A 14846-nucleotide genomic window follows, 5' to 3' on the forward strand; every position below is an offset into this window, starting at 1 on the left:
TAGTTCAAAAGTATAGGATAGAATTACCGCTGTCTCCTAAATTCTCAATCCCCTTTACTTCCTCAACTGTTTCCTAATTTTTGGTAAAAATTAGATCCAAATAACTAAAGGCAGCAGAGAGATTTGTACCCACGCCTCCAGAGAGACTGGAGCCTTAATCCAGCGCCTTAGATCGATCGGCCACGCTACCTCATACGGATGTTCAAACTTATTTAAATCAGAAATTTGCTAATGATATAAGTGGCAGAAAACATTGTATATCTAATTAGACAAAAATACAAATGTTATTATGCATGAGCAACGCAATTATCAGGGATTTGTTTGTACATTGACTCTGGGGCACCATTTTGCAAAACATATGACTTGTATCCAGATATTTAACTAATCTTTCCTCTGTTGGCTCAACCGCTAATTTTTAGATATCACTGAATTAGGTGGTATAGATTACTTGCTATGATCTCCCACATACAGGACACTCAAAAATGAAGGATTCCTACACCCCTGCCTGTACGTAACAGATAATCAGAAGCAGCAGCAAGTAAGACATTATACAGCAGTGCAGAGCAGTGTAGCTATGAATCCATCACTAGGGTGACTTACTGGAAAGCAGCAGAAGCAGCATGGCTCTGTTTATGTTTGCTAATCACTCTGCTCATCCTGTATTGATAATCCTAAAAAGGCAGCAGGGATATGAGCTAGCAGTTAGACTTCATTTGACCAAGATTGATTTTGGCAAATTTTGAGAATCGTTGATCATTGATTGAAATGACATCGATGTAACATAGATGGTAAATTATGTAATTAATTCTGATGCCTAAAGCCAACATGACTATTCATATGCCGTATTCTTATGTATGACTTGCTCACATGTTCCTTTTCTTCTACAGCACAGTGAAGATCACTTGATGTTACATTTGCTTTCTTAGAGAACACAGAAGCAAAACAGGAATTTAAAAGTTCATTTTTCTCAACATCATTATTGACCACTTTACCCTTTTCATCCTTTAAAAATCCTATAGCATATTTGGCTTTTCTTTAACTTTTGACTTACTTTCAAAATCCTTTCTTATTGCCTTTGGTCTCTCTTGCAAGCCTCACTTCATTATTGGCTTTAGCTCTTCTAACGCTAGCCCACCTTTCCCTGCAGACAGCATTATATTCTTCTTTAGATATGAACCCTTCTTTTCATTTGATATTCATTTCTTTGTTCCTTTTTAGCAAGCTTTTAAGTTCAGCATTCAGACATCCTGGTCTCCATAAATGCTTTCCATTCTTCCTTCTTTTCGGGATTGTTACTGATTGTGCAGTGAGAATTTAATTTAGCAAAATCCCCCATCCTTCCTGGACATTTCTTTCCTTTAGAACATCCTATTTTTCCTTCCTTTTTACTGAGTCCATTAAAAACTGCCTTTCTACAGTCCAATCTTAAAATCTCAGTTTTCGCAGGTTTTCCACCTTTTGTAGTTCAAAAGTATAGGATAAAATTACTGCTGCCTCCTAAATTCTCAATCCCCTATACTTCCTCAACTGTTTCCTAATTTTTGGTAAAAATTAGATCAAAATAAATAATGGCAGCTGTGGGATTTGAACCCACACCTCCAGAGAGACTGGAGCCTTAATCCAGCGCCTTAGACCGCTCGGCCACGCTACCTCATACGGATGTTCAAACTTATTTAAATCAGAAATTTGCTAATGATATAAGTTGCGGAAAACATTGTATAACTTATTATACAAAAATACAAATGTTATTATGCATGAGCAACGCAATTATCAGGGATTTGTTTGTACATTGACTCTGGGGCACCATTTTGCAAAACATATGACTTGTATCCAGATATTTAACTAATCTTTCCTCTGTTGGCTCAACCGCTAATTTTTAGATATCACTGAATTAGGTGGTATAGATTACTTGCTATGATCTCCCACATACAGGACACTCAAACATGCAAGATTCCTACACCGCTGCCTGTACGTAACAGATTATCAGAAGCAGCAGCAAGGAAGACATTATACAGCAGTGCAGAGCAATGTAGCTATGAGTTCATCACTAGGGTGACTTACTGGAAAGCAGCAGAAGCAGCATGGCTCTGTTTATGTTTGCTAATCACTCTGCTCATCCTGTATTGATAATCCTAAAAAGGCAGCAGGGATATGAGCTAGCAGTTAGACTTCATTTGACCAAGATTGATTTTGGCAAATTTTGAGAATCGTTGATCACTGATTGAACTGACATGTATGTAACATAGATGGTAAATTATGTAATTAATTCTGATGCCTAAAGCCAACATGACTATTCATATGCCGTATTCTTTTGTATGACTTGCTCACATGTTCCTTTTCTTCTACAGCACAGTGAAGATCACTTGATGTTACATTTGCTTTCTTAGAGTACACAGAAGCAAAATAGGAATTTAAAAGTTCAGTTTTCTCAACATCATTATTGACCACTTTACCCTTTTCATCCTTTAAAAATCCTATAGCATCTTTGGCTTTTCTTTAACTTTTGACTTACTTCCAAAAACCTTTCTTATTGCCTTTGGTCTCTCTTGCAAGCCTCAATTCATTACTGGCTTTAGCTCTTCTAATGCTAGCCCAGCTTTCCCTGCAGACAGCATTATATTCTTTAGATATGAACCCTTCTTTTCATTTGATATTCATTTCTTTGTTCCTTTTTAGCAAGCTTTTAAGTTCAGTATTCAGACATCCTGGTCTCCATAAATGCTTTCCATTCTTCCTTCTTTTTGGGATTGTTACTGATTGTGCAGTGAGAATTTAATTTAGCAAAATCCCCCATCCTTCCTGGACATTTCTTTCCTTTAGAACATCCTTTTTTTTATTCCTTTTTACTGAGTCCATTAAAAACTGCTTTTCTACAGTCCAATCTTAAAATCTCAGTTTTCACAGGTTTTCCACCTTTTGTAGTTCAAAAGTATAGGATAAAATTACTGCTGCCTCCTAAATTCTCAACCCCCTATACTTCCTCAACTGTTTCCTAATTTTTGGTAAAAATTAGATCCAAATAAATAATGGCAGCGGTGGGATTTGAACCCACGCCTCCAGAGACACTGGAGCCTTAATCCAGCGCCTTAGACCGCTCGGCCACGCTACGTCATACAGATGTTCAAACTTATTTAAATCAGAAATTTGCTAATGATATAAGTTGCGGAAAACAATGTATATCTAACTAGACAAAAATACAAATGTTATTATGCATGAGCAACGCAATTATCAGGGATTTGTTTGTACATTGACTCTGGGGCACCATTTTGCAAAACATATGACTTGTATCCAGATATTTAACTAATCTTTCCTCTGTTGGCTCAACCGCTAATTTTTAGATATCACTGAATTAGGTGGTATAGATTACTTGCTATGATCTCCCACATACAGGACACTCAAACATGAAGGATTCCTACACCCCAGCCTGTACGTAACAGATAATCAGAAGCAGCAGCAAGTAAGACATTATACAGCAGTGCAGAGCAGTGTAGCTATGAATCCATCACTAGGATGACTTACTGGAAAGCAGCAGAAGCAGCATGGCTCTGTTTATGTTTGCTAATCACTCTGCTCATCCTGTATTGATAATCCTAAAAAGGCTGCAGGGATATGAGCTAGCAGTTAGACTTCATTTGACCAAGATTGATTTTGGCAAATTTTGAGAATCGTTGATCATTGATTGAACTGACATCGATGTACCATAGATGGTAAATTATGTAATTAATTCTGATGCCTAAAGCCAACATGACTATTCATATGCCGTATTGTTATGTATGACTTGCTCACATGTTCCTTTTCTTCTACAGCACAGTGAAGATCACTTGATGTTACATTTGCTTTCTTAGAGAACACAGAAGCAAAACAGGAATTTAAAAGTTCAGTCTTCTCAACATCATTAATGACCACTTTACCCTTTTCATCCTTTAAAAACCCTATAGCATCTTTGGCTTTTCTTTAACTTTTGACTTACTTCCAAAATCCTTTCTTATTGCTTTTGGTCTCTCTTGCAAGCCTCACTTCATTACTGGCTTTAGCTCTTCTAACGCTAGCCCACCTTTCCCTGCAGACAGCATTATATTCTTCTTTAGATATGAGCCCTTCTTTTCATTTGATATTCATTTCTTTGTTCCTTTTTAGCAAGCTTTTCATTTCAGTATTCAGACATCCTGGTCTCCATAAATGCTTTCCATTCTTCCTTCTTTTTGGGATTGTTACTGATTGTGCAGTGAGAATTTAATTTAGCAAAATCCCCCATCCTTCCTGGACATTTCTTTCCTTTAGAACATCCTATTTTTCCTTCCTTTTTACTGAGTCCATTAAAAACTGCTTTTCTACAGTCCAATCTTAAAATCTCAGTTTTCGCAGGTTTTCCACCTTTTGTAGTTCAAAAGTATAGGATAAAATTACTGCTGCCTCCTAAATTCTCAACCCCCTATGCTTCCTCAACTGTTTCCTAATTTTTGGAAAAAATTAGATCCAAATAAATAATGGCAGCGGTGGGATTTGAACCCATGCCTCCAGAGACACTGGAGCCTTAATCCAGCGCCTTAGACCGCTCGGCCACGCTACATCATACGGATGTTCAAACTTATTTAAATCAGAAATTTGCTAATGATATAAGTTGCGGAAAACAATGTATATCTAATTAGACAAAAATACAAATGTTATTATGCATGAGCAACTTAATTATCAGGGATTTGTTTGTACATTGACTCTGGGGCACCATTTTACAAAACATATGACTTGTATCCAGATATTTAACTAATCTTTCCTCTGTTGGCTCAACCGCTAATTTTTAGATATCACTGAATTAGGTGGTATAGATTACTTGCTATGATCTCCCACATACAGGACACTCAAACATGAAGGATTCCTACACCCCAGCCTGTACGTAACAGATAATCAGAAGCAGCAGCAAGGAAGACATTATACAGCAGTGCAGAGCAGTGTAGCTATGAATCCATCACTAGGGTGACTTACTGGAAAGCAGCAGAAGCAGCATGGCTCTGTTTATGTTTGCTAATCACTCTGCTCATCCTGTATTGATAATCCTAAAAAGGCAGCAGGGATATGAGCTAGCAGTTAGACTTCATTTGACCAAGATTGATTTTGGCAAATTTTGAGAATCGTTGATCATTGATTGAACTGACATCGATGTACCATAGATGGTAAATTATGTAATTAATTCTGATGCCTAAAGCCAACATGACTATTCATATGCCGTATTGTTATGTATGACTTGCTCACATGTTCCTTTTATTCTACAGCACAGTGAAGATCACTTGATGTTACATTTGCTTTCTTAGAGAACACAGAAGCAAAACAGGAATTTAAAAGTTCAGTCTTCTCAACATCATTATTGACCACTTTACCCTTTTCATCCTTTAAAAATCCTATAGCATCTTTGGCTTTTCTTTAACTTTTGACTTACTTCCAAAATTCTTTCTTATTGCTTTTGGTCTCTCTTGCAAGCCTCACTTCATTACTGGCTTTAGCTCTTCTAACGCTAGCCCACCTTTCCCTGCAGACAGCATTATATTCTTCGTTAGATATGAACCCTTCTTTTCATTTGATATTCATTTCTTTGTTCCTTTTTAGCAAGCTTTTAAGTTCAGTATTCAGACATCCTGGTCTCCATAAATGCTTTCCATTCTTCCTTCTTTTTGGGATTGTTACTGATTGTGCAGTGAGAATTTAATTTAGCAAAATCCCCCATCCTTCCTGGACATTTCTTTCCTTTAGAACATCCTATTTTTCCTTCCTTTTTACTGAGTCCATTAAAAACTGCTTTTCTACAGTCCAATCTTAAAATCTCAGTTTTCGCAGGTTTTCCAGCTTTTGTAGTTCAAAAGTATAGGATAAAATTACTGCTGCCTCCTAAATTCTCAACCCCCTATACTTCCTCAACTGTTTCCTAATTTTTGGTAAAAATTAGATCCAAATAAATAATGGCAGCGGTGGGATTTGAACCCACGCCTCCAGAGACACTGGAGCCTTAACCCAGCACCTTAGACCGCTCGGCCACGCTACGTCATACGGATGTTCAAACTTATTTAAATCAGAAATTTGCTAATGATATAAGTTGCGGAAAACAATGTATAACTAATTAGACAAAAATACAAATGTTATTATGCATGAGCAACGCAATTATCAGGGATTTGTTTGTACATTGACTCTGGGGCACCATTTTGCAAAACATATGACTTGTATCCAGATATTTAACTAACCTTTCCTCTGTTGGCTCAACCGCTAATTTTTAGATATCACTGAATTAGGTGGTATAGATTACTTGCTATGATCTCCCACATACAGGACACTCAAACATGAAGGATTCCTACACCCCAGCCTGTACATAACAGATAATCAGAAGCAGCAGCAAGGAAGACATTATACAGCAGTGCAGAGCAGTGTAGCTATGAATCCATCACTAGGGTGACTTACTGGAAAGCAGCAGAAGCAGCATGGCTCTGTTTATGTTTGCTCATCACTCTGCTCATCCTGTATTGATAATCCTAAAAAGGCAGCAGGGATATGAGCTAGCAGTTAGACTTCATTTGACCAAGATTGATTTTGGCAAATTTTGAGAATCGTTGATCATTGATTGAACTGACATCGATGTAACATAGATGGTAAATTATGTTATTAATTCTGATGCCTAAAGCCAACATGACTATTCATATGCTGTATTGTTATGTATGACTTGCTCACATGTTCATTTTCTTCTACAGCACAGTGAAGATCACTTGATGTTACATTTGCTTTCTTAGAGAACACAGAAGCAAAACAGGAATTTAAAAGTTCAGTCTTCTCAACATCATTATTGACCACTTTACCCTTTTCATCCTTTAAAAATCCTATAGCATCTTTGGCTTTTCTTTAACTTTAGACTTACTTCCAAAATCCTTTCTTATTGCTTTTGGTCTCTCTTGCAATCCTCACTTCATTACTGGCTTTAGCTCTTCTAACGCTAGCCCACCTTTCCCTGCAGACAGCATTATATTCTTCTTTAGATATGAACCCTTCTTTTCATTTGATATTCATTTCTTTGTTCCTTTTTAGCAAGCTTTTCATTTCAGTATTTAGCCATCCTGGTCTCCATAAATGCTTTCCATTCTTCCTTCTTTTCGGGATTGTTACTGATTGTGCAGTGAGAATTTAATTTAGCAAAATCTCCCATCCTTCCTGGACATTTCTTTCCTTTATAACATTCTACCTTTCCTTCCTTTTTACTGAGTCCGTTAAAAACTGCCTTTCTACAGTCCAATCTTAAAATCTTAGTTTTCACAGGTTTTCCACCTTTTGTAGTTCAAAAGTATAGGATAGAATTAACGCTGCCTCCTAAATTCTCAATCCCCTTTACTTCCTCAACTGTTTTCTAATTTTTGGTAAAAATTAGATCCAAATAAATAATGGCTGCGATGTGATTTGAACCCACGCCTCCAGAGAGACTGGAGCCTTAATCCAGCACGTTAGACCGCTCGGCCACGCTACCTCAAATGGATGTTCAAACTTATTTAAATCAGAAATTTGCTAATGATATAAGTGGCAGAAAACATTGTATATCTAATTAGACAAAAATACAAATGTTATTATGCATGAGCAACGTAGTTATCAGGGATTTGTTTTTACATTGACTCTGGGGCACCATTTTGCAAAACATATGACTTGTCTCCAGATATTTAACTAATCTTTCCTCTGTTGGCTCATCGGCTAATTTTTAGATATCACTGAATTAGGTGGTATAGATTACTTGCTATGATCTCCCACATACAGGACACTCAAACATGAAGGATTCCTACACCCCTGCCTGTACGTAACAGATAATCAGAAGCAGCAGCAAGTAAGACAATATACAGCAGTGCAGAGCAGTGTAGCTATGAGTTCATCACTATTGTGACTTACTGGAAAGCAGCAGAAGCAGCATGGCTCTGTTTATGTTTGCTAATCACTGTGCTCATCCTGTATTGATAATCCTAAAAAGGCAGCAGGGATATGAGCTAGCAGTTAGACCTCATTTGACCAAGATTGCTTTTGGCAAATTTTGAGAATGGTTGATCATTGATTGAACTGACATGGATGTAACATAGATGGTAAATTATGTAATTAATTCTGATGCCTAAAGCTAACATGAACACTCATATGCAGTATTCATACGTAGGACTTTTTCACATGTTCCTTTTCTTCTACAGCACATTGAAGATCACTTGATGTTACATTTGCTTTCTTAGAGAACAGAGAAGCCAAATAAGAATTTAAAAGTTCAGTCTTCTCAACATCATAATTGACCACATTACCCTTTTCATCTTTTAAAAATCCTATAGCATCTTTGGCTTTTCTTTAACTTTTGACTTACTTCCAAAATCCTTTCTTATTGCTTTTGGTCTCTCTTGCAAGCCTCAATTCATTAATGGCTTTAGCTCTTCTAACGCTAGCCCAGCTTTCCCTGCAGACAGCATTATATTCTTCTTTAGATGTGAACCCTTCTTTCCATTTGAAACTCATTTCTTTGTTCCTTTTCAGCAAGCTTTTAAGTTCAGTATTCAGCCTTCCTGGTCTCAATAAATGCTTTCCATTCTTCCTTCTTTTCGGGACTGTTACTGATTGTGCAGTGAGAATTAAATTTAGCAAAATCTCCCATCTTTCCTGGACATTTCTTTCCTTTAGAACATCCTACCTTTCCTTACTTTTTACTGAGTCCATTAAAAACTGTCTTTCTACAGTCCAATCTTAAAATCTCAGTTTTCGCAGCTTTTCCTCCTTTTGTAGTTCAAAATTATAGGATAGCATGATCGCTGCCTCCTAAGTTCTCAACCCCCTTTACTTCCTCAACCGTTTCCTAATTTTTGGTAAAAATTTGATCCAAATAAATAATGGCAGTGTTGGGATTTGAACCCACGCCTCCAGAGAGACTGGAGCCTAAATCCAGCCCCTTAGACCGCTCGGCCACACTACCTCTTACATATGTTTGAAGTTATTTATATCAGAAGTTTGCTTTTGATGTAAGTGGCAGAAAATATTTTATATCCAATATGACAAAAAGACAAATGTTATTATGCAACAGCAACGTAATTATCAGGGAATTGTTTGTACATTGACTTTGGGGCACCATTTTACAAAACATATGACTTGTATCCAGATATTTAACTAATCTTTCCTCTGTTGGCTCATCCGCTAATTTTTAGATATCACTGAATTAGGTGGTATAGATTATTTGCTATGATCTCCCACATACAGGACACTCAAACATGAAGGATTCCTACACCCCTGCCTGTACGTAACAGATAATCAGAAGCAGCAGCAAGGAAGACATTATAACGCAGTGCAGAGCAGTGTAGCTATGAATCCATCACTAGGGTGACTTACTGGAAAGCAGCAGAAGCAGCATGGCTCTGTTTATGTTTGCTAATCACTCTACTCATCCTGTATTGATAATCCTAAAAGGCAGCAGGGATATGAGCTAGCAATTAGACTTCTTTTGACCAAGATTGATTTTGGCAAATTTTGAGAATGGTTGATCATTGATTGAACTGACATGGAAGTAACATAGATGGTAAATTATGTAATTAATTCTGATGCCTAAAGCCAACATGACTATTCACATGCTGTATTCATACGTATGACTTGCTCACAAGTTCCTTTTCTTCTACAGCACAGTGAAGATCACTTGATGTTACATTTACTTTCTTAGAGAACACAGAAGCCAAATAGGAAATTAAAAGTTCAGTCTTCTCAACATCATTATTGACCACTTTACCCTTTTCATCTTTTAAAAATCCTAAAGCATCTTTGGCTTTTCTTTAACTTTTGACTTACTTCCAAAATCCTTTCTTATTGCTTTTGGTCTCTCTTGCAAGCCTCAATTCATTACTGGCTTTAGATCTTCTAATGCTAGCCCAGCTTTCCCTGCAGACAGCATTATATTCTTCTTTCCATTTGATATTAATTTCTTTGTTCCTTTTTAGCAAGCTTTTAAGTTCAGTATTCAGCCATCCTGGTCTCCATAAATGCTTTCCATTCTTCCTTCTTTTCGGGATTGTTACTGATTGTGCTGTGAGAATTTAATTTAGCAAAATCTCCCATCCTTCCTGGACATTACTTTCCTTTAGAACATCCTACCTTTCCTTCCTTTTTACTGAGTCCATTAAAAACTGCCTTTCTACAGTCCAATCTTAAAATCTCAGTTTTCGCAGGTTTTCCTCCTTTTGTAGTTCAAAAGTATAGGATAGAATTACCGCTGCCTCCTAAAATCTCTATCCCCTTTACTTCCTCAACTGTTTCCTAATTTTTGGTAAAAATTAGATCCAAATAAATGATGGCAGCGGTGGGATATGAACCCAAGCCTCCAGAGAGACTGAAGCCTAAATCCAGCACCTTAGACTGCTCGGCCACGCTACCTCATACATATGTTTAATGTTATTTATATCAAAAGTTTGCTTTTGATGTAAGTGGCAGAAAATATTTTATATCCAATAATACAAAAAGACAAATGTTATTATGTATGAGCAACGTAATTATCAGGGATTTGTTTGTACATTGACTCTGGGGCACCATTTTACAAAACATATGACTTGTATCCAGATATTTAACTAATCTTTCCTCTGTTTTCTCATCCGCTAATTTTTAGATATCACTGAATTAGGTGGTAGAGATTACTTGCTATGATCTCCCATATACAGGACACTCAAACATGAAGGATTCCTACACCCCTGCCTGTACGTAACAGATAATCAGAAGCAGCAGCAAGGAAGACATTATACAGCAGTGCAGAGCAGTGTAGCTATGAGTTCATCAATAGGTTGACTTACTGGATAGCAGCAGAAGCAGCATGGCTCTGTTTATGTTTGCTAATCACTCTACTCATCCTGTATTGATAATCCTCAAAAGGCAGCAGGGATTTGAGCTAGCAGTTAGACTTCTTTTGACCAAGATTGATTTTGGCAAATTTTGAGAATGGTTGATCATTGATTGAACTGACATGGATGTAACATAGATGGTAAATTATGTAGTTAATTCTGATGCCTAAAACCAACATGACTATTCATATGCCGTATTCATACGTATGACTTGCTCACATGTTCCTTTTCTTCTACAGCACAGTGAAGATCACTTGATGTTACATTTGCTTTCTTAGAGAACACAGAAGCAAAACAGGAATTTAAAAGTTCAGTCTTCTCAACATCAATATTGTCCACTTTACCCTTTTCATCCTTTAAAAATCCTATAGCATCTTTGGCTTTTCTTTAACTTTTGACTTACTTCCAAAATCCTTTCTTATTGCTTTTGGTCTCTCTTGCAAGCCTCACTTCATTACTGGCTTTAGCTCTTCTAACGCTAGCCCACCTTTCCCTGCAGACAGCATTATATACTTCTTTAGATATGAACCCTTCTTTTCATTTGATATTCATTTCTTTGATCCTTTTTAGCAAGATTTTAAGTTCAGTATTCAGCCATCCTGGTCTACATAAATGCTTTCCATTCTTCCTTCTTTTTGGGATTGTTACTGATTGTGCAGTGAGAATTTAATTTAGCAAAATCTCCCATCCTTCCTGGACATTTCTTTCCTTTAAAACATCCTACTTTTCCTTCCTTTTTACTGAGTCCATTAAAAACTGCCTTTCTACAGTCCAATCTTAAAATCTCAGTTTTCGCAGGTTTTCCACCTTTTGTAGTTCAAAAGTATAGGATAGAATTACCGCTGTCTCCTAAATTCTCAATCCCCTTTACTTCCTCAACTGTTTCCTAATTTTTGGTAAAAATTAGATCCAAATAAATAATGGCAGTGGTGGGATTTGAACCCACGCCTCAAGAGAGACTGTAGCCTTAATCCAGCGCCTTAGACCGCTCGGCTACGCTACCTCATACGGATGTTCAAACTTATTTAAATCAGATATTTGCTAATGATATAAGTGGCAGAAAACATTGTATATCTAATTAGACAAAAATACAAATGTTATTATGCATGAGCAACGTAATTATTAGGGATTTATTTGTACATTGACTCTGGGGAACCATTTTGCAAAACATATGACTTGTATCCAGATATTTAACTAATCTTTCCTCTGTTGGCTCAATTGCTAATTTTTAGATATCACTGAATTAGGTGGTATAGATTACTTTCTATGATCTCCCACATACAGGGCACTCAAACATGAAGGATTGCTACATCCCTGCCTGTACGTAACAGATAATCAGAAGCAGCAGCAAGGAAGACATTATACAGCAGTGCAGAGCAGTGTAGCTATGAATCCATCACTTGGGTGACTTACTGGAAAGCAGCAGAAGCAGCATGGCTCTGTTTATGTTTGCTAATCACTCTGCTCATCCTGTATTGATAATCCTAAAAAGGCAGCAGGGATATGAGCTAGCAGTTAGACTTCATTTGACCAAGATTGATTTTGTCAAATTTTGAGAATCGTTGATCATTGATTGAACTGACATCGATGTAACATAGATGGTAAATTATGTAATTAATTCTGATGCCTAAAGCCAACATGACTATTCATATGCCGTATTCTTATGTATGACTTGCTCACATGTTCCTTTTCTTCTACAGCACAGTGAAGATCACTTGATGTTACATTTGCTTTCTTAGAGAACACAGAAGCAAAACAGGAATTTAATAGTTCAGTCTTCTCAACATCATTATTGACCACTTTACCCTTTTCATCCTTTAAAAATCCTATAGCATCTTTGGCTTTTCTTTAACTTTTGACTTACTTCCAAAATCCTTTCTTATTGCTTTTGGTCTCTCTTGCAAGCCTCAATTCATTAATGGCTTTTGCTCTTCTAACGCTAGCCCAGCTTTCCCTGCAGACAGCATTATATTCTTCTTTAGATATGAACCCTTCTTTCCATTTGAAACTCATTTCTTTGTTCCTTTTCAGCAAGCTTTTAAGTTCAGTATTCAGCCTTCCTGGTCTCAATAAATGCTTTCCATTCTTCCTTCTTTTCGGGACTGTTACTGATTGTGCAGTGAGAATTAAATTTAGCAAAATCTCCCATCTTTCCTGGACATTTCTTTCCTTTAGAACATCCTACCTTTCCTTACTTTTTACTGAGTCCATTAAAAACTGTCTTTCTACAGTCCAATCTTAAAATCTCAGTTTTCGCAGGTTTTCCTCCTTTTGTAGTTCAAAATTATAGGATAGCATGATCGCTGCCTCCTAAGTTCTCAACCCCCTTTACTTCCTCAACCGTTTCCTAATTTTTGGTAAAAATTTGATCCAAATAAATAATGGCAGTGATGGGATTTGAACCCACGCCTCCAGAGAGACAAGAGCCTAAATCCAGCCCCTTAGATCGCTCGGCCACACTACCTCTTACATATGTTTGAAGTTATTTATATCAGAAGTTTGCTTTTGATGTAAGTGGCAGAAAATATTTTATATCCAATATGACAAAAAGACAAATGTTATTATGCAACAGCAACGTAATTATCAGGGAATTGTTTGTACATTGACTTTGGGGCACCATTTTACAAAACATATGACTTGTATACAGATATTTAACTAATCTTTCCTCTGTTGGCTCATCCGCTAATTTTTAGATATCACTGAATTAGGTGGTATAGATTATTTGCTATGATCTCCCACATACAGGACACTCAAACATGAAGAATTCCTACACCCCTGCCTGTACGTAACAGATAATCAGAAGCAGCAGCAAGGAAGACATTATACAGCAGTGCAGACCAGTGTAGCTATGAATCCATCACTAGGGTGACTTACTGGAAAGCAGCAGAAGCAGCATGGCTCTGTTTATGTTTGCTAATCACTCTATTCATCCTGTATTGATAATCCTAAAAGGCAGCAGGGATATGAGCTAGCAGTTAGACTTCTTTTGACCAAGATTGATTTTGGAAAATTTTGAGAATGTTTGATCATTGATTGAACTGACATGGAAGTAACATAGATGGTAAATTATGTAATTAATTCTGATGCCTAAAGCCAACATGACTATTCACATGCTGTATTCATACGTATCACTTGCTCACAAGTTCCTTTTCTTCTACAGCACAGTGAAGATCACTTGATGTTACATTTACTTTCTTAGAGAACACAGAAGCCAAATAGGAAATTAAAAGTTCAGTCTTCTCAACATCATTATTGACGACTTTACCCTTTTCATCTTTTAAAAATCCTAAAGCATCTTTGGCTTTTCTTTAACTTTTGACTTACTTCCAAAATCCTTTCTTATTGCTTTTGGTCTCTCTTGCAAGCCTCAATTCATTACTGGCTTTAGATCTTCTAATGCTAGCCCAGCTTTCCCTGCAGACAGCATTATATTCTTCTTTCCATTTGATATTAATTTCTTTGTTCCTTTTTAGCAAGCTTTTAAGTTCAGTATTCAGCCATCCTGGTCTCCATAAATGCTTTCCATTCTTCCTTCTTTTCGGGATTGTTACTGATTGTGCTGTGAGAATTTAATTTAGCAAAATCTCCCATCCTTCCTGGACATTACTTTCCTTTAGAACATCCTACCTTTCCTTCCTTTTTACTGAGTCCATTAAAAACTGCCTTTCTACAGTCCAATCTTAAAATCTCAGTTTTCGCAGGTTTTCCTCCTTTTGTAGTTCAAAAGTATAGGATAGAATTACCGCTGCCTCCTAAAATCTCTATCCCCTTTACTTCCTCAACTGTTTCCTAATTTTTGGTAAAAATTAGATCCAAATAAATGATGGCAGCGGTGGGATATGAACCCAAGCCTCCAGAGAGACTGAAGCCTAAATCCAGCACCTTAGACTGCTCGGCCACGCTACCTCATACATATGTTTAATGTTATTTATATCAAAAGTTTGCTTTTGATGTAAGTGGCAGAAAATATTTTATATCCAATAATACAAAAAG

The 14846-nt window shown here is 36.8% G+C and overlaps 6 non-coding genes across 6 annotated transcripts; all 6 read right to left on the reverse strand.

The window, feature by feature from the left end:
• Positions 1-1569: 1569 nt before the first annotated feature.
• Positions 1570-1651, reverse strand: TRNAL-AAG (transfer RNA leucine (anticodon AAG)). Its single transcript has one exon. It is a non-coding gene; the product is annotated as a tRNA-Leu (tRNA).
• Positions 1652-3027: 1376 nt separating this feature from the next.
• TRNAL-AAG (transfer RNA leucine (anticodon AAG)) lies at positions 3028-3109 on the reverse strand. The gene has a single exon. It is a non-coding gene; the product is annotated as a tRNA-Leu (tRNA).
• Positions 3110-4488: 1379 nt separating this feature from the next.
• On the reverse strand, positions 4489-4570 carry TRNAL-AAG (transfer RNA leucine (anticodon AAG)). The gene has a single exon. It is a non-coding gene; the product is annotated as a tRNA-Leu (tRNA).
• Positions 4571-5949: 1379 nt separating this feature from the next.
• TRNAL-AAG (transfer RNA leucine (anticodon AAG)) lies at positions 5950-6031 on the reverse strand. Its single transcript has one exon. It is a non-coding gene; the product is annotated as a tRNA-Leu (tRNA).
• A 2840-nt stretch (positions 6032-8871) lies between these two features.
• TRNAL-UAG (transfer RNA leucine (anticodon UAG)) lies at positions 8872-8953 on the reverse strand. Its single transcript has one exon. It is a non-coding gene; the product is annotated as a tRNA-Leu (tRNA).
• Positions 8954-11774: 2821 nt separating this feature from the next.
• On the reverse strand, positions 11775-11856 carry TRNAL-AAG (transfer RNA leucine (anticodon AAG)). Its single transcript has one exon. It is a non-coding gene; the product is annotated as a tRNA-Leu (tRNA).
• Positions 11857-14846: the final 2990 nt, after the last annotated feature.

Source organism: Phyllobates terribilis, unplaced genomic scaffold, assembly GCF_046119375.1.
Source record: "Phyllobates terribilis strain yellow unplaced genomic scaffold, ASM4611937v1 Scaffold_11__3_contigs__length_659146591, whole genome shotgun sequence".
NCBI classification, from domain to species: Eukaryota; Metazoa; Chordata; class Amphibia; order Anura; family Dendrobatidae; genus Phyllobates; species Phyllobates terribilis.